Here is a 19,683-nt window from a genome sequence, read left to right as displayed (position 1 = left end):
TCATGAGATAGAGTCCTGCTCTTGCCCAGGTTTGCTCAGTTACTTCACACGAGCTATCGGAGAACTTTGCACTCCCCATCTGTGACTGAGATCCTTTTGGAACAATGGCACTTAAGTCTCCACTTCCCTCACAACCCGCAGCTGGTCTGAACACCCAGCCATGCCCCTGTGACCCCTCCAGCACTGAGGACTCTCTCTCACTGTCAGGCTTCCATCAAAGATGCTAGCCGTAGGTTTCCTCTCTTTCAGTCCAACAGCCCCATTAAATCCCCCAGGGCTCTTTATGACTAGGAACCTTTTACTTGACTGACAGATGCATAGACAAACCTGACTGCCTGGATGGGTGGCTGTTTCCATGGTAATAGCAAGAGGGTCAGAGAGAGGTCTGGGATGTTTTAGTCTTCCTGTAATATCCTTAATTGCCCATTTATTTAGTGCAATTAGTCCCAGGTGCTTGTTCTTGTCTGTGTGACCCCTAGCGAATGCATCTTCAGCCCTGCTGGGCTATTCTGAGCTGCCCTATCGATCAGTTTCCTGCCAAGGTGGCTGAGTCTATCAGAATTCTAATTTAGGAATCATGTGATTGTGTATAGTGATCGTGTGCTTGAGTGTGCATGGGCATATACATCTCAAGTGCAAAACCACCCCTAAGCAGTGAGGCCTTGTTACATTTACCCCCTGCAATGTCAGCAAGGCCCTGTCCCACATCCTGTATATTTTACAGCATGTACATTGACACCGGACCTTCATGCAACTTTTGCAGATTGTCACAAAATTTTACCAGCCCAGATTCGTCATCCAACCATCACCGGCAGGTCTGGGGATAGTGTAGCAATGACTGATGATATTGTATCCGCTGTACCTCAGAAGGACATTGCTCACTTTAGTCCCAAAATTACCTACATGCCACAATAAATCTCCTTACTTCTGTTGTTGCATGTTATTTGGATCTGAAATGAAGAATCATAAAACTGTGGAACTTATGCTGGGCCTGACAGGACCAACCCAATTTGTCCCGGAATCCTGTTTCCATCAGTGGCCAGAAGCTGATGCTTCACAGGAAGGCATAAGAAACGCCTATAGATGGCTGATGTGGGATAACCTGTCCCTTCATCAAGGCCTCGACTTATCCCTAACAGTTAGAGGTTGTCTTAAGCCCTGAAATATTAGGTTTTATCTCCCTTCTGATATTTTTTGTTTTAGGTATTATAACTCTGGATGTTCTTGTTATCCATATAACTATCCCGAACCTCTCTGAATCTTACTAAGTTCTTGGCCTCAATGACATCACGTAGCAGGGAGTTCCACAGTCTAATTACATGTGTGGAAAAGTATTTCCATTGTCAGGAACTCCTTTTGGAGTTTACAGAGGATGTCATTCACATGAATGGAATGAATTCCAACGTATTTTAAGTTTCCTCCCTGAATAATTTTGGTGGGTCCTGTCTTTTAGGTCTTCATCCACATTATGTCCCACACTTGGCCCTGGTCAGATTAAGAGGTTTGCAATTTGCCCGTGGTGAGAATTGCACAAGGCTGCTTTAATGGATTTCTTGTGTAGATTTTAAAAGGAAATCAGGAAGAGATACTACTGCTCGGATTGTAAGATCTTTGGAGCCAGGTACTATCTTTTAGTTCTGTGTTTATACAGTGCCTAGCACAATGAGTCCTGGTCCGTGACTGGGGTTCCTAAGAGTTACCCCAATACAAATAATAACTACTGACATGAAATACAGATGAGCTGGTTATGTGGACACAGCCATGGTTTTTTCTAGTTTCTTGCCTTTTGTGTGTTTGAGTTTGTTTTTTTTCATGTTGCACTAGTATAGAGAGGTTTTTTGCATTTCATTTCCTACCCTTTTAAAGCAAAAGATGAGGAGGAAAAGGAAACAAAGCAAAACAACAAAATCCAAGAACTATTTGATGTAGGGAGCTTAGAAATTTCCTGAGCTAGAATTGTCCAGCTAATGATGCTTCCTAAAATCTCTCTGTTCAAATGGCTCTTTACTGTTTCTGGTCAGAACCGGAATTTCTGTTCCATGGGAAATTCTGACGTTCGGTGGGGTGGGGTGGGGTGGGGTGGGGTGTGTGTGTGTGTCATAGTTTGGAACAAAAAGCAACATTTTGAAATTTGCTATGAAATGAAAGTTTTAAAGAAATGGTTTTGCGTCAATTGAAACATTCCACTGTGATCAAATTGAAACGTTTTGTTTTGATTTAGACTCTTTAAACATTTTTTATTATACTATAAAATAAAAGACTTTTAGAAACAAAACCATCAAAATGTTCTGTTCTGAAAATATGGACATGATCAAAACACTTCGCTTGGGATTTTTTTTTTCCAAATGAAATTTCATCAGCCAACATGTTCCCCAGAAAAGTTTTGATTCTGATGAAATTACATTTCCTGACAGAAGAAGGTACAGCTGGAAAATTGTTAAATAGCTCTCCTCTTTATCCTGTATAGCCTAATCAACAGAATAAGGTGTCCTTACAAACCATCCTGAGTACGGGTAGACTTGGCCAAATTAGATTTTTATTTTATTATAGTTTTGATGGGTAATATTGATGTTAATTTGTAAGCATTTTTTTTATTTTTATCCATTTAAATTTTCACGGTCATACAAAATTATAGGTTTTAAGGAATTTTTTTCTATCTTTGATTTGAATGTTCACAGTTGGGGGAAATTATGGGGGGGAGGGGGTCAGACAATGGTGGAGGGGCATGCAATAATTACACATACAAATAAAATCCAAGCAACACACGAGTTGAGGCAGATTAGGGGTTTGTGGGGCCCTGGGCCAGAGCAAGTGGGGGCTGCTCCCCAACCCCTTCCACCTGCAGCCCCCCCAACCCCCCGGCACTCCTGCTGGGGAAAAGGGGTCGGGGCACGGGGGGCTTGCCCTGCCCCCGCCCAGTACTCCTGCTGGGAAATGGGGTCGGGGCATGGGGGCTTGCCTCACTCTGCCTGCCCAGCACACCTTCCGGGGAGCAGGGTCGGGCCATGGGGGCTTCCCTGGCAGGAGCGCTGGGTGGGCGGGGCGGGAAATTGGCCCGGGCCCCTGGGCACGGGCCCCGTTGGCCCATTGGCTAATCCGCGACTGCACATGAGCAGAGAGAACACTGTGACCGGCTGCTAATGTCGGTGTTGTAATTTCAGAGTAGCAGCCGTGTTAGTCTGTATCCGCAAAAAGAAAAGGAGGACTTGTGTCACCTTAGAGACTAACCCATTTATCTGAGCATAAGCTTTCGTGAGCTACAGCCCACTTCATCGGATGCATTGCAGATCGGCCCCGTTTACCACATCCCTTCTAGGGAGCAAGAGCAGCCGGGGAAGGTCTAAATTGGGCCTTCGCTCAGCAGAACTGGAAACTCAGGCGGGCAAGCCTGACACGGCTCGTTCGTTGTTGTTGTTGATGCGCAGGGGCCGATGCGCCGACAGTTCTCGCCGGCTCCTAGGAGGAACAATCTGGGCCTTTGTGGAGGCTGGGAATGTCATGGGAAAAGAAATCTCCCCCAAATGGCCAGTGATGTCACGAATCATCTGGGCTCCTTTTGTCCGGCGGGGCGTTGTGCAAGCTAGGCTGCCAAGAAGCGACGGGCACAGTTCACCACAAGGGTCTTCCCACGCTGTCTTTGCGGTGGGCAGGGGGTGCGTGTGGTGTGGGAAGGGGGGAAAGGAGCTGCAGAAGCTCCCCGCTTGGTCAAGTTTTATTGAGGGAGGCGGCGAGAGGCGCTGAAATGGACGGAGCTGCATGAGTCAGCGCCCGGGGGGCCGGGCAGTTATCTGAAAGGGCAGAAATAAGGCTGGGTTGCTCCCTGGGAACAACGCAAGGGGAAGTGACATTATCTAGCCCCGCGCTGAAGCCTGCCCCCCCCCCAGGGGACCCCATTCCCACACCTAGAGTTCTTGCCTCCCCCAGCGCGGGAGATCAGGGAAGGAGGCAGGGCGTGGCCAAGTCGGGCTTGCTGCCTGGTGATTCTGCACCCCCGTAAATCCCCATGGGGCTCATTGAACCAGGGGTGAGATGCCTCAGCCCCCGCTGCCCCTGAATATGGGAATGGCTCCACCTACCTCCCTTTGAATCCGCCTCAGTGAGTCCTCCTGACTCCTCCAGCATGGCGGGATGGATTTGCCCCCCACCTCCTCCGGACAGGGTGCAGGGCCCTCACGGATCCCCATCAAGATCCACCCAGATTCGGTGTCGGCAACAGGAGGACACGGCCCCACCATTCCTCCCAACCAGCTTTGCGTCTGTCTTCCCAATGATCTGAGCGGCTGCACTCAGCAGAGCGCGACGGGATACGTGGCAGAAAAGGTGTGATCCAGGGCCAGGAGGATTGTTATTGTTCTTAGTGACTACACAGGGACTCGGGGGAGTCATCCTGCTTAAAGGGTCTGAGGGCAGCTGGCATTGATCAGCTCTGTCCAGAAGCCACACATGTTCCTCCTCCGTCCCCTTTTCAGGCTGCTAAAGTGATTCCAGACCTTTTGTTCTCAGCGTCCAGAGAGATTCTCCGAGCAGCTTTTTTCAGTTGCCGTTGCAGGTCTCCACGGCCCTCTCAAGGTCATAACAGCAGCTCATGTGTCGTTTGCTTTAAGAGAGAGAGAGGGTGAAAATATGATGTTGGCCACGTCGATGAGAGAGGGGTCCTGAGTCGTGGCTGTTTTTCCCTTCCCCCCGCGTTCGACACATGATGGTGAGAAAGAAGAAAACCTTGCAAAAGCCTCTGCTGGAACCAGATAGACGGGCGCTCAGTGATGCAGAGAGCGAATATAAATAAATCGCAATGAAAGATTGGGGAAGTTGTCACGGCACACGGAGCGCCAAGACTTAGAGCGGAGTAAGAGGGGCGATTTGGAACATCTGGTTTTCAGACCATGAAGCTCCAAAGTTTTCTGGTGCGCTGGGCTCCGGGATGCTGCTAACCCTCGCCTCACGGCGTCTGCGACAGTGTTGTCACATTTGCCGGTCTCTCCCCCCCAGTTTTAATCCTAGAGGCCGGGCACCAAGGCCAAACTTTTCAGACGGGATTTGGAGGGGCCTCCATTTCCAAGTGCCCAACTTGAGACACCCTCCAGGGGGACTGATGGTCAGGTGCTCAAAAATGCCTAGGGTGGAATTTCACCCCCTTGCTGCCACAGGCTGATGTGGGGCCAGGAAGAAGCGGAAGGTCTGCGTGGCTGGAACATGAGCCAAAGACTCAGGTTCTCTTCCCTACTTTGCCAGAGCCTTCCTGGGGCACGTCATGTGATCTTTTGGTGCCTCAGTTTTCCCATCTATAAAATTGGGATAATAGCACTGGCCTACCTCACAGCAAAGATTCTGAAGTACCCCAGTACTATGCTGATGGGGGCCAGATAGGTGCTTAAGATGGATGGCTGCTAAAAGGGGGCTTGGGGAGAATTCCGTGCATGCTGTTATGGTCATCGTAGCATGCCCCAAGTTATGAGCAGCCCCGGGGAGGCTGTTGTAGCATAGAGCAGCCACCTGGGCTGCTCCAAGTTACACTGGTTGCCATTTTGTCTTCCACAGTAGCCTAGCATTATGAGGGCAGAAAAATGGTGTAAAGCCACCTTAGTGGGCAGAAAAGTGGTGTAAAGCCACCTCCCTCCCCCAGGGCTGTCCCAGGAAGGTGCTGCCTAGAATCTCACCCCAGTGTTCACAAGCCACAAAGATGGCTTTTAGGATTTGCCCTCTCTCGTCACCCAGCAGCCTTTACTCCTCATCCAAACAGTCACCATCCTTCTTTAAGGGCCTGCTCCTGCTCTCGTTCAAGTCAATGGGATTTTTTTGTTGCAATTGATTCAAAGGCGGCAGCCTGGGTCCCTAAAGGCAGCAAAGTTAAGTGCCAGGGATGGAGCTGTTTACAGCCCTGTTCTTTAACTCTTAGAGCTTCTAAGAGGAAACCAGGATTCTCTGCCAAATCCACTTCCATTGGTCCCCAGATATTTCCTCCCCAGTATCTCCACCCCAGCATCTCATCCGTCTGCATCTTTCCGAACTCTGGCACTGACAACAACCGACAGATCTTTGAGCTTAAACCTTTTTGCTGCCTATTCCCCCATAAACCAATATTTCAGTGCGCCTTAATTGTCTGCCAGTTGATTGCCTAAATTCCCTGCTGACACACATAATCATAGAACATCATAGAATATCAGGGTTGCAGGGGACCTCATATTGGGGACGAGGCGACACAGGGGCTGGATAAGCCAATCTTTAACTCATCAAGTCTCAGAGTTCCAGCCTGAAAGTGCACTTAGCGAGTCAGAAGAAGGCTGTTTAGAATAGACACAATGTCATTATTTTTTCTTTCTTTCTTTCTTGTTTTTTTTTTGCACCGATTCCTGGATGGTTAACTTGCTTGTTTGCAGCAGTAAAGGAAGATGCACAATATGGTTGACCGCGGGGGCTCCTCTTGCACACTAGGGCCAGATTTTCTCAAAAGTCTAGCACACCTACCTAATAAGGGTCTGATGCTCAGTATGCAGCAGCTCCTAGTGTGACCCAAGGGCTCCGGACACAGCTCTTCGGAAAACCCACCACCTTATTCTGGGGCCTAAATGGGGGCTGAGCTCTTTCCAAATCTGGCCCATAACCACTTCCCTGCCCATAACTCTGCTTTTAAAATCTGTCCAGCTATGTTTGTTTTCAGTACCCCTTTACCCCTGCCGGCAAGGCTTCATTTCTACCCAAGGGCTGTTGTATCAAATTTCCTTCTCAGTTACGCCAGTGTAAATGACAAAAGGATTTGGCCCATTCTTTGGGAATCCAAGCTCGGCTGAGAGCAGTACTGGGGATAAAAAAACCTAACTTGTTCCAAGGCTGAGCTTGATAAGTATATAGATGGGAGAGTGTGATTAAGTTGCCTACAATGGCATATGGCCCATCCACGTCTGCTTTGAGCAAATATCTCCAATGGCCAGAGATGGGACACTAGATGGGAAGGGTTCTGAGCTACTACAGAGAATTCTTTCCCAGGTGTCCAGCTGGTGCGTCTTACCCGCACGCTCAGGGTCAAGCTGATCACCATGTTTGGGATCGGGAAGGAATTTTGCACCAGGTCAGATTAGCAGAGACCCTAGGGCGCGGGACGGGTTCGCCTTCCTCTGCAGCATGGTCACTTGTTGGTTTTAACTACAGTAAATGGTGGATTCTCTGTAATGTGAAGTCTCAAAATCAAGTTTTCAGGCATGGGTGGCGGGTATTGTAGGCAGGAGTAGGCTGTGCCTCCCCAAACAGCCTAGCATGGCCCCACACACACTCCGCCCCCCAGGCCAGGCCCCCTCCTGCGATTCCCAGTGCTCTGCCCTGGCTGTCCCAGGCTGGCTGGGACTGGCTGGCCTGCCTCCCGCAGGGACTCAGGGCAGTTGGTGCTGGGGCCACGCCACTCAGAGCACCGGGACTGGGGGCGATGCCTGGTTGCCCGGAGCTGGGGGCACCGTCACCTGGTGCACCAGGGCTGGCCGCGCTGCCCGGCCACCCGGAGCACCAGGACTGGGGTCTTGCCCCCTGGCCAGCCGGCGCTGGGGCCGGGGGCTGCAGTGGGGGTGCTCTGGGCTCCTGCTGGGGAGGGGGGCAGAATGGGAGGGGGAGAGGAGGGGCCTTGGGCACAAGGGGAGGGAACTAGCCTCCCACAACGGCACGGTCACCGGCCACCCATGATCAGGACTTCAGTAACGCAGCCAGAGGTGATGGGCCTATTGCAGGAGTGGGTGGGCGAGGTTCTGTGTAGCCCGTGGAATGCAGGGAGTCAGACTAAACCAGAGGTTCTCAACTTTTTTCTTTCTGAGGCCCCCCCGAGATACTATAAAAACACCACAGCCTAGTTGTGTCACAACAAATGTTTTTCTGCATCAAAAAGCCAGGGCCAGCATTAGGGGGTCGCAAGCACGGCACTTGCCCAGGGCCCCATGCCACAGGGGGCATCGCGAAGCTACATTGCTCAGGCTTCAACTTCAGCCCCAGATGGCAGGGCTCAGGGACCCGGGCTTCAGCCCCTTGCGGTAGGCTTCAGCTTTCTGCCCTGGGCCCCAGCAAGTCCAATGCTGGCCCTGCTTGGTGACCTCCCTGAGACCTGCTCAAGGCCCCCTAGAGGGCCCCAGACCTCTGGTTGAGAACCACTGGACTAAATTATCCTAATTGTCCCTTTTGGCCTTAAAGTCTATAAATAATAGGGTTTTTTCACTTTGATGGCAATTCTGGGGGCAACAAATTGTTGCGTGTCAAACCAAAAATGAAATTTTTCTACATTTTTGGTGAATTGAAAAACCATTTCCAGCTGAACAAAATGTTTTATTTCAACTTTGAGCATTTTACATTTTAAAGAAACGAAAGGACATTCTGAAGCAAAAAGTCATTGTGAACAGAAAATTTGAAATGTTTCATTTAGAGAATGTTGAAATGAAATGTTTTGATTTTTTTCAGGTTTTTTTTCCCCTGACCAAAACAATTTGGTGAAATGGACCCAGATGCATGAACTATTCCGGTGTTACTGAATCTGCATTTTTCACAGAAAAATCATGTTGCTCACAAAATTTCACCCGTCTCTATGACAGCACCAGTTCAACCTGGCAAAATCTGAATGTACTTCGGTGAAACTGGCACGCAGAGCCAAGTTTACAGCAGTGGGTAAAGATCAGAATGTATCCAACTTCAAAAAAGGGTAGGCAATGCCCATCTTGCCTCCCCTAAAGGTTCTGCTTCTGACTTGGTAGGCTGGGCATGTCACTTAACAAAAGGTTATCATATGTAATAGAATATTGTCACCCCTGCGCTGAGTGGTAGCAGTTGTTGGGGCCTTGTAATTTAGCTTCGCATTGGAACTGAAATCAGTGACACGGAGTCTGGGTATATTTTTCATGCAACTTGTTTATTTACCCTATGTACACCAGTCCTGGAACAGAGGTGGTCACAAAGAGCACACAGGCAAACCTTTCTTTCAGGGATTGCAACTTAGGCACCAATGACTGATTCCCAGGGAACAACTCTGTCTCTGGATTAAGGCAGAAAGCAAAGTCTCTTGAAACTTGCCACCGTTCCCTGCACAGAATCTTCACAACACCAAAAGCAATATCATCAGTTCTTCAAAGCCTCAAAACTTGCTTGCACACTAAAGAAAAAGTTCTTGTAAGACTATGTGTAACAGCACCACCAGGTGATTCCTGCCATAACAACAGGAAGTGCTGGTTCTGAACACAGCACCAAGACCTTTGCTCACTCACTGAAAATCAAGCAAACCCCCAAATTCCTATAAAGTCAGTATATGTTTTAAGTAGGTCACATATTAGTTTAGGTCCAGTAGTATTTCTCCAAATCTATGTAGCTGCTCATTACAATCATTAATGAATTTATCCTCACAACAACCCTGTAAGATAGGGAATTAAGATCCTCGTTTTACCATTTTGATAAATGCAAAGTAATACACATTGGAAAACATAATCCCAACTGTACATATAAAATGATGGGGTCTAAATTAGCTCTCTCAAGAAAGAGATCTTGGCGTCATTGTGGGTCGTTCTCTGAAAACATCCACTCCATGTGCAGCGGCCATCAAAAAAGCAAACAGAATGTTGGGCATCATCAAGAAAGGGATAGATAATAGGCGAGAAAATATCATATTGCCTCTATATAAATCCATGGAATGCCTGCATCTTGAATACTGCATGCAGATGTGGTTGCCCCCTCTCAAAAAAGATATATTGGAATTGGAAAAGATCCAGAAAAGGGCAACAAAAAATATTAGGGATATGGAACGGCTGTCATATGAGGAGAGATTAATAAGACTGGGACTTTTCAGCTTGGAAAAGAGACGACTAAGGGGGGATGAGTTAGAGGTCGATAAAATCATGAGTGGTGTGGAAAAAGTAAATAAAGAAATGTTATTTACTCCTCATAACACAAGAACTAGGGGACACCAAATGACATTAATAGGCAACAGATTTAAAACAAACAAAAGGAAGTATTTTTTCACATAATACACAGTCAGCCTGTGGAACTCCATGCCAGAGGATGTTGTGAAGGCCAAGACTATAACAGGGTTCAAAAAAGAACTAGATAAGTTCATGGGGGATAGGTCCATCAATGGCTTTTAGCCAGGATGGGCAGGGATGGTGTTCTTAACCTCTGTTTGCCATAAGCTGGGAATGGGCGACAGGGGGGTGGATCACTGGACGGTTACCTGGTCTGTTCATTCCCTCTGGGGCACCTGGCATTGGCCACTGTCGGAAGACAGGACACTGGGCTAGATGGACCTTTGGTCTGACCCAGTGTGGCTGTTCTTATGTTCTGTATGAGGAGAGATTAAAAAGACTGGAACAGTTCAGTTTAGAAAAGAGACAAAGGGGGGATACAATAGGGTGCTACACAATCATGATTGGTGTGGAGAAAGTAAATAAGGAAGCATTATTATTATTATTTACCCCTTCACATAACCCAAGAAATTAATAGGCAGCCGGTTGAAAACATACATAAGGAAGTACTTCTTCACACAACGCAGAGTCAACCTGTGGAACTCCTTGCCAGGGGATATTGTGAAAGCCAAAACTGTAACTGGATTCAGAAGAGTTAGATAAGTTCCTGGAAGACAGGTCCATCAATGGCTGCTAGCCAAAGTGGTCAGTGATGCAGCCCCATGCTCGTGAATGTTGTACGTTCACGAGAAGACCAACTGCTAAGATCCATCCTTTGCAGTCCTGCAAAGAGAACGCCAGGGCAGGTTGCTGTCCCAGGACAAATGCTCCTGTTTTCCTGCCCTGCAGAGATGCCCTGGAGTACCTCCTGGCATTTCACAGGCAAGGTGTGTGTGTGCTGATGGCAGTTCCTGAATCAAGGTCATTGAACCAATTTCTCCTGGTGTGGGGAGCAACTGTGCTTGAGCGAATCACCATCACTCCCCAGTACAGCCTTAGCTCCCATTCCTGCTTTTCTCTGGGGGACCTTGACTTCAGGGTGAGGAGCAGCGGGGACTTGAATTCCATCTCCATTCAGCAGAGACTACGGTGACTGGGGTGGGGCTCCTGCTCGCCTTTGGAAATGGAGCCAACGCTTCAAGAGCCCCTGCACAAGCTCCTGGAGATGCCACCATCATTCCCACGTGGGCCTTCAGCACCACTGAGATGCATGTGACTTCAAGAATGGGATGGAGGAAGCGTATGGCACAAAGGAAGTGAAATATTCTGGAAGGGATTCAGCCTGCACTTCTGCAAAGAGAGGCCATAAACACTTTTGGGTTGGGGGAGACACTGCATTGTTCCACCCATGAGCCCCAACAAAGGGGGCATAGGAAGGGTGGAGCCAGGAGTGGACGGGGTTATAACGTGGCATAATGACGCTGGGTTATGGATGCCTTCAGACTGTGGAGCAGTCCTCGGGAGGCAGCCGTCCATTTGAGCAGTCCCTGGCTGCAGGCTGCACCAGCCGTCTGGAGCAACCCCAAATCCTCAGGGCACAAAGACTGTGGAGGAGCCCAGAATCCCAAGGCCCTGCTCCTCATCACCCTCGGCCTACACCTTGGCATAGCGCAGAATCTCAGCCGCTGTGTTTGCATGTAATCAGCTGGGTGAGGCGGAAGGTCCTTGTTATGTTACTGTCTGATTTAGGTGGATTATGCTTCAGGCCAAGGCTCTGTTAGGAATTCTTCTCCAGGAGACACAAAGTTTGTGCCCGGAGTCTTTTCATGAACAGCAAGGAGGTTGAGAGGGGACATCTCTCCCAGACGGGACCTTTCAGCAGCCTATTAGAGAAAGCGGCAACAGTAACAATCAGAAATAATGAGCTGCCGATGAAACAAAGATGAAAAAACAGCTCGGTTAATGGCTGAGCACAAAGGGGACTTTGAAGTTTATTGGAGCCAGACCCAGAGTCCCTCTGACAGATAAAGCGACCCCAGGATGGTGGTTTCCTGATCCCTCCAACGGTGAGTTTTGGGGACTGACTGGAGATGTAACAATCTTGGATTCATAAAAGGGAATTAGAGCAGGGCAGCTCCATGGGGGAACAGCTCAGGAGACCCCAGCTTGAAGAATCATCTCTCCGCAGAGGTCAGCTAGTGTGAGAATTATGATGCATGAGGGTTCGGTGCAGGGCTGGATTAACTCTCCCATGGGCCGGAGGCTATTTGATTTTGTGGGGCCCCTGGGGGTTTGGAGTGGGGGAATGGGCTCGGGATTGGGGTGTGGGAAGGGGTGCAGCTCCAGCTGTGGGGGTGGGCTCTGGGGTGGGGCCAGGGATGGGACAGGGGGTTGGGATGCAGCAAGAGGTTCGGGGTGGGAGTTTGGGTGCAGGAGGGGGCTCCGGGCTGGGGTAGGGGGCTGGGGTGCAGGGTGCAGGCTCTGGTCGGGCTGCGCTTACCTCAGGCGGCTCCTGGATGGCGGCACAGCGGGGTTAAGGCAGACTTGCCTGCCCTGGTTCCGCGCTGCTCTGCTCCCCGAGGTGTCCAGCATGCCTGGCCCCTAGGCAGAGGGGCCAGGCCGCTTTGCATGGTGCACGCTGCCCATGCCCACCCCCACAGCTCCCATTGGCCGCGGTACCTGGCCAGTGGGAGCTGCGGAGCCGGCCCTGGGGGCGGGGGCAGAGCACAGAGATTCCCTGAATGCCCCTCACCTAGGGCCCACAGGGGCACATCAGTGAGCCGGTGCTTGTGGCTCCAGCCCCAGGGAGGCACCAAGGCTCAGGGACCGGTGCCCGGCCTGCAGCGCAGAGACTTGCCGTGGGCCAGATTAAAAGAAGCAGTGGGCCGCATCCCGCCTGCGGGGCCCCCATAGCCCAAAACCCTGGGCTGCAGCCCCTGCATTAATCTGGCCCTGGTTCAGTAGCAAGGTTGGGCCCAGATTCAGTTATGTTATGTTGGTGTATGTGGTTCAGTCAGTTATGTTGGTGTAAATCTGGAGGAAAACCATTGAGTTCAGCAGAATTACACCAGTAGAGTTTAGGCCACTAATTCAGAAGAGCTTCCCAAGCAGGGGACTAGAATGGGCGTCCAGATGCCTGGGTTATAATCTCAGTTATGCTGCCCATCAAGTCACTTTCCCTTTCTGTGCCTCCCTGCTTCTGTCTTGTCCAGTTAAACTGTAAGTTCATCAGGGCAAGGACTGTTCTAACTCTGTACAGCACCTAGCACCATGGCCTGAATGCCACTGATGCCTAGGCGCTACTGTGACATTACTTCCACCACTAATAAGGTATGAGCAGATATAAATTCCCAGGGCAGAAGAGGACTGCCACCATCTCCTGGGCACAAGAGAAAAAGAGTAGGCCAGGAATCCTGTGATTTCCGAGAGGCTATTTCATGGTGGGGCAGTGTGGAAGTTGCTGAGAAATTAGCTAATAAAGACCGCGCTTGTGTCAGATAGTGAGCACCATGAAATCTTTCACAGTGTAATGGGGAGGAGGTATCTGATCTGGATTTGTGTGCCCAGCTGAAACGGGACTTGAGTACAGCTGATGGGAAGAAAAGATCCCCGCCTCGAATGAGGCTCCAAGTGCAGACCCTGGAGAAGATATACCTGGGTATGGGCTCTGGATATTACTAACCCCTTGAAGAACAAGATGCTTCTGAGCTGAATTTCTCAGCCTATCCTGGGATGGACTCAGGGTGCAACATCCACGGGGAGAAAAGACATCTGGACGGGATTCCTCTACGATGAAAGCCAGGCTTGACGACTCCCAGGAAAGGGAGCAGAGGCTGGAAAGAGATTCGGCGCTGCCCTGGAATTGCGTCTGTGTTCAGCACCCCCAGCAGGAGGGGTGGGGAGGAAGATTTCTGTGCCCACCACCAGCACAGTAAGAGAAGGTGGCTTCATAGCTGTGAGATGGAGGGTACATAGAGGAACTCTTGGATATATGCTGAAAGGGGAAGACAGTGTGTGTGGGTGGGTGTGTGAGACACACTCATCCACCTGCCCACCCCTTCTCTCTACCTCCCGTATTATGGCTGCTGCTATCTGCACTGGAGAAGGTACATGTGGTGTAGCTATCACCATCCATGAACTGGCAGTTGGCCCTGCGCAGGATTTATTACAGTGTGATTAGAACAGTTCATGGCAGGCTCCTTCCTAAGCAGGCTCCGCATTAAGGCAGGAGCTCAGTTTTCACACTGCTGCTAACTGAACAATTTGCCAGGCTAATGGGAGAACTAATGAGGCTGGCAGGAGGGGTGGAGAAAGCTGGGGGCTCCTTCCTTTGCAGGTGAAAGGGAGCCATGACATTTCCATGTGCTCCTCCGACCAACCCGGGGCCTTTCCGGAGGCAGAAGCAGACCCATCAGTTTTCCAACCTTAATCTTTACACACTCCAGACTCAGGGACTAGGCGCAGCCTTTGCCAGGAGTGTGGGATCAATTTGCAGGGGAAGCAGCCAGAGAGAGAGAGCGTAGTTACTGATTGGGCACATTATTAATTTTACCGAGATCTGATAAAAAAAACAGGACACCAATTTCAAAGTGTCCAAGTTGTTTCCCTTTTGCAGGGGACCTGTTGTCACGCAAATTGTTTTTGCCATTTTTTTCATTTGCCGGCATCTGTTTTCAGGAAGAAAATGTGGGTTTGCTGTGTATAAAAAAAGTCCGTCATTTTAAAGCAAATTTTGACAAAAGTGTCATGGGAAATGTTGGTAATGTAGAATTCTTTTAACAGAAAGTTTCAGGGTTTGGGGTGGGCGGGGGGAAACACCATGTTTTGATTAAACAACTTTTCATGGCTAAAATGTTAACCAGCTCGGATTCTGATCAATTCCTGGGCTTTTCAGAGAGAAACATACTTTCTTCCTTTGCAGGATATTTCTCCCCGGTTCACTGGCCAAGTCTTCATTGATCACATTATGGGTCATGCAGTGCTAGGAGAGGTGGATGAAAGCAAAGCTGGGAGAATGGGTGTGAGTAATATTTTTTTATCTAGATGTCCCCACTTAAAATGGCTTGCTTTGGTGGCCTAGTGGCTAGAGCACAGGGGTGGGACTCAAGAGATCTGGTTCTTTTCCTGGTTCTGCCACTGGCCTGCTGGGTGAGTCATTTCAATGCTCTGTGACTCCGTTTCCCCATCTGTAAAATGAGGCTAATGACACTGCTCTTCTTTGTAAAGCACTTTGCGTTCTACTGATAAAAAGCAGTATATAAGAACTAGGTATTATTGAGAAGGAAAGTGGTCTAGTTCTAAAAGGAGGAGGCTCTAAGATCCAGGTGGTCTACATGCTATGCTTTTGCCCCCCTCTAAGACAGGAATGTGGCCTCAGGGCTTATGGCTTTGTGCTATGCGTCTGGGTTCCAGCCCTACCTCCGCAAGGGGAAATATGCTTTACAGTAAGGACTTCCAGATTCTATTTCCCCCTCTGTCCCTCCAACCTTGGTCAAATCGCTGACTCAGTTTCCCTACCTGTTGTGATTTACCTTCCCTTGCTTGCAGCAATGTTGTGACACTGAATTAATTAATCCTTGTACAGGGATCTGAGGAATTCTGGAAGGAGAATATATTAGACTGCTGCCGACCTCTCTTGCAGTATACTGTTCAGACAGCAAAGAAATCTGGGATGGGAAAATTCTTGTTTCATTTCCAAGCCCAATTCTAAAACAACAGAGGTTTGGAAACACTAACCTGTTCTCAGTTGCTCTTTATTTTAATTGTTCTTTTGCGCCAAGGGAAAGCTCCTCTTTTAGCAATCAGGACCATGCCCCCCTGGTCGTACAGCAGACGAGACCTGAATCTCACCTTCACTCACTTGGACCCAAAGGGCAAATCTGGGAGGGAAGATGCTCTGATTCTCTGGCTCCCTCTGGGATTCTAAAGGTCAGGGTGGCTGGCAGCTCTCATTACATGGGCTAGAACCAGTTAATTAACTATTTTTCCTTTGAGTTTCTTGGATAAATTCGAAGAGAGACCCTCAACTTTCTCCCCACAGTTCCTGGAGAAACATGATTCACATGCCCAGGGGGTGTGAAGGTCAAAGTGTGGAGAGAGGCTTGCGGGAGGGTGGATCCAGAGTTCAGGCACAAGTTATTCAAGCTACAGCTGGGCGGAAGGGGCACTATTGCATTCCCAGTTAAGTTTAGATTCTGGATTTGTTACTGCGCCAAGTCTAAGGCTTGACTGGTAGAGACAAGGACCAGAGCTAGGATTGGGTGCAAAGGGTGCCGAGATACTTGCAAGCTGCCCTCATGGACTCTCATCCCCTACTGGAGGCATCTCATGATAGTGCCTGACCCCATGGGATTCCCTCCATGTCAGATGGCAGAGAGCTGACGTGATCAGCTGTTCTGATGAGTTTTCTGCCAGCGTGGGCCAAACACATAGAAGGGATATGGCTGCATTCCAGATCACAGTTTGAAAGCTAACCCTTCTGTGATGGGGTGTTCACCCCACACTAGCCTAGAAGGGGTTAATGAGGCTGAGAAGGGGGCCAGTGAACCAGCCAGGCAACAGCTGAGGGGAATTCGGTAGCCTCTGAATGATGATGGAGCCCAACTGAGAAAGAACAGGCAGGGCTAGTATAAATCCAGGAAGCTGGCAGAAGAAAAGGGCTGCAGAGAGGGAGTCTGCAGCTACTGTCTGGCTGATAGAAAGGGAAGGAAACAAAGCAACCCACCCAGTAGAAACCGCTGGGGATCCAGGCTCTGAAGGAAGGATTTATCCTGAAGGGTGGTGGAGTGAAGGCTTGAGAGAAGCAGAGTGAGAAAAGGTCTCAGGGAAACGTCAGCAAGGTGGGACATTGCAGAGCTCAGTGGCTGATTAGAGGGTCGCTGAGCTGGAACTGGAGTGGAGAGCAGGCCTGGGTTACCATACCAGCCACTGGGGAAGTAGCATGATCTGGGCAGTGAATGGGAAGACTACCTGAGACCGTTTATGTGGAGAGACTTTGGTACCCCCAGAAGGGAAAAACACACAATGTGGCCAGAGGGCCAAGCCACAAAGAACACCCAGAGAGAATCATAGAATATCAGGGTTGGAAGGGACCTCAGGAGGTCATCTAGTCCAACCTCCTGCTCAAAGCAGGGCCAATCCCCAATTTTTGCCCCAGATCCCTAAATGGCCTCCTCAAGGATTGAACTCACAACCCTGGGTTTAAGCAGGCCAATGCTCAAACCACTGAGCTCTCCCTCCCCCACACTGAGAGAGGCATCAGTGTGCATGTGCAAGTGACAGAAGGGGGCATTGCTCCTGGAAAGAGCTAAGCCCCAGAGCAGCCAGCAGGAGGTGCCCTAGCAGTAAGGGTATCTGGTGGCACCTTCTGAGTTAGGATAGAATCCAGAAGCAAAACCACAGGTCTCTGTTTAGATTGGGGATTCACTCTCCAGGCTGTGCTGAATGAGGGGAGGGACTAAAATGCCCTTTGATAGGTAGCGGGAAAGGACAAAAGAGATGAATGGACTGAACGAAGACCCCAATTCATTTCACATCAAACGACAAGGGCTTTTATTCCCACTACAACCATAGGCAGAATTTGAACTAGCAATGAGTGGGGGGTGGGAAGGGGAAGAAGCACCATGTCCATCTAATCTCCCTCTAATTACTAAAATTCACTAGCCAGCAAAGTTAAAGTAGGACAACCTGCTCCTGGGAGAGTGAAAGCAGTGACATTTATATATTGCTGGAAATAGTCCAGTCCTGCATTGAAGGAGCACAGCGCCCGGGTAGTGTGGGGATGGAGAGGATAGCTGTCCATGCTTTCATGTTGTAGAAACTAATTTATTGTCATTTATATGAGCCCCTACTTGTGTTAGGCACAGTACAAAAAAATCAACAACGAGGCGTCCTTGTGGCACCTTAGAGACTAAGAAATTTATTTGGGCATAAGCTTTCGTGGGCTAGAACCCACTTCATCAGATGCACGGAGTGGAAAATACAGTAGGCAGGTCTAAATACACAGCACATGAAAAGGTGGGAGTTGCCTTACGAAGTGGGGGAGGTCAGTGCTAACAAGGCCAATTCAATTAGGGTTGATGTGGCCCATTTCCAACAGTGGGCAAGAAGGGGTGAATATCAACAGAGGGGAAATTACTTTTTATAGTGCTAACGAGGCCAATTCAATCATGGTGGATGTGGCCCGTTCCTAGCAGTTGTCAAGAAGGTGTGAGTATCCACATCTACCCTAATTGAATGAGGAGAAAATGTGTGACTCAGGCCGACTTAAATCTCCCATGGATGCAAAGCCTGAGACTAGTGCCCTCTCCGCTAGATCACACTGCCCCTCTTGGGAAAGGAGAGGACTTCAGTCTCCTGAGTTTAGCAATGCAGCAGACTTAAATACAAAAAAATCCCCAGTCATCTTTCTTATCCCAACTCCTTTGTTTGAGGAAATCTGCTACTTTGAACATAATCTCAGTCCTGGATGCTCAGGGAGTCGCCAATCCCACCCTAGGAAAGCATGAGGAACAGAGTAGGAACCCAGGACTCATGGTTAAAATCAGTTCCCTCTCTCTGCTCCCCTCTGCCATCTCTGACTGACCCCTCCTGGTATGGTTTATGCATCTGGAGACTTGGTTTTCTCCAATAAAAGTTCAATCGATATGGTGCAAGTTTCCTAATGCTGACAATGAACTGGGCCATTTGAAACAGCCTAGGATAGAGAGAGCAGAACGTGGGGCACAGAGAGAGAGATTGAGACTTAACAGCGAAAATGTAAATGGCTCATTTCCTGTACTGCTCCATCTCCAAAAAACAAGATTATACAGCTGGAGAAATAACAGGGGCGGTCGAGTGGCGAGGGCTACAAACAGCAAATGAACATCCAGTCACATGCTCAGTGGACCCTTAGCTTTATTTTGTGGGACAGACATTTAAAGGTGGAATTTTAAGGCTCTGACAGGGGCAGGTCAAGCTTAACCTCAGCCTGACTTGCTGAACCCCTTCAGAAGGGCTCGGGGTAAAATCGACTCCCTACTTTCTGTTGATGTGCAGCACTTCTGGGATGCTCCATCCACCTTTCTCCTACACAGCGGGGGGAGGGGGTTCGGGGGGGGGGAGAGGGATAATAAAGGCTCTTGTTGTATCCTTGCGGGTCTAGGGAAGTTATCTAAGGTCTGTCGTGATGGAGATGGGGCCAGACCTAAAATCCTGAACCAAACACTTCAGGCTTTGGGGAACTTCGGCTTTCTTCTCCTCCCTACCACCTTTTCTATTTATATATCCAGCATTGTGTCCCTCTGGCCTTTTGAAGTTCTTGGCTGGTCTTTCCTCCTCCCCCACCAGGTATGGAACCTCTGTGAGTGCTAATACCCTGGCCATTCCATTTCCCCACGTCCACCAAACCTCCAGGAGAACTTCTTGAGAAGTAAGGTGGTTTGTCTTCATATTCAAGGCCCATCATAGCCTATCCCTATCATCTCTTTTGCTATCAAGATGTCTAGTCCTGCCTCCGACCAGCCCCTGATCCCAGCCTCCATCGCCCACCTGTTACTTCTTCAAACAAGCCCCTTTGCTTTGCTGCCTCCCAGGCTTGGGAGGCACTCCCTGTAACCGTAAACATGTGCAAAATGACCTTCCTTCAGATCCTTCCTTAAAACTCTCCTGTGCTGTGAGGCCTACAAAAAACTTGACAACAGCTAGGCCTCTGGTGAGCTCAGACCACTGCCCGTCCTGCTGACCAATCTTGTCTCATTGTTTCCTTATACTCTGTCCATCTGCATCCATCCGTTGTCTCTTGTCTTAGACTGTAAGATATTTGCGGCAGGGACTTTTTGTTGTGTTTGTA

The sequence above is a fragment of the Lepidochelys kempii genome, chromosome 27 (assembly GCF_965140265.1).
Source record: "Lepidochelys kempii isolate rLepKem1 chromosome 27, rLepKem1.hap2, whole genome shotgun sequence".
Classification (NCBI taxonomy): domain Eukaryota; kingdom Metazoa; phylum Chordata; order Testudines; family Cheloniidae; genus Lepidochelys; species Lepidochelys kempii.
This window is presented reverse-complemented; position numbering follows the sequence as displayed.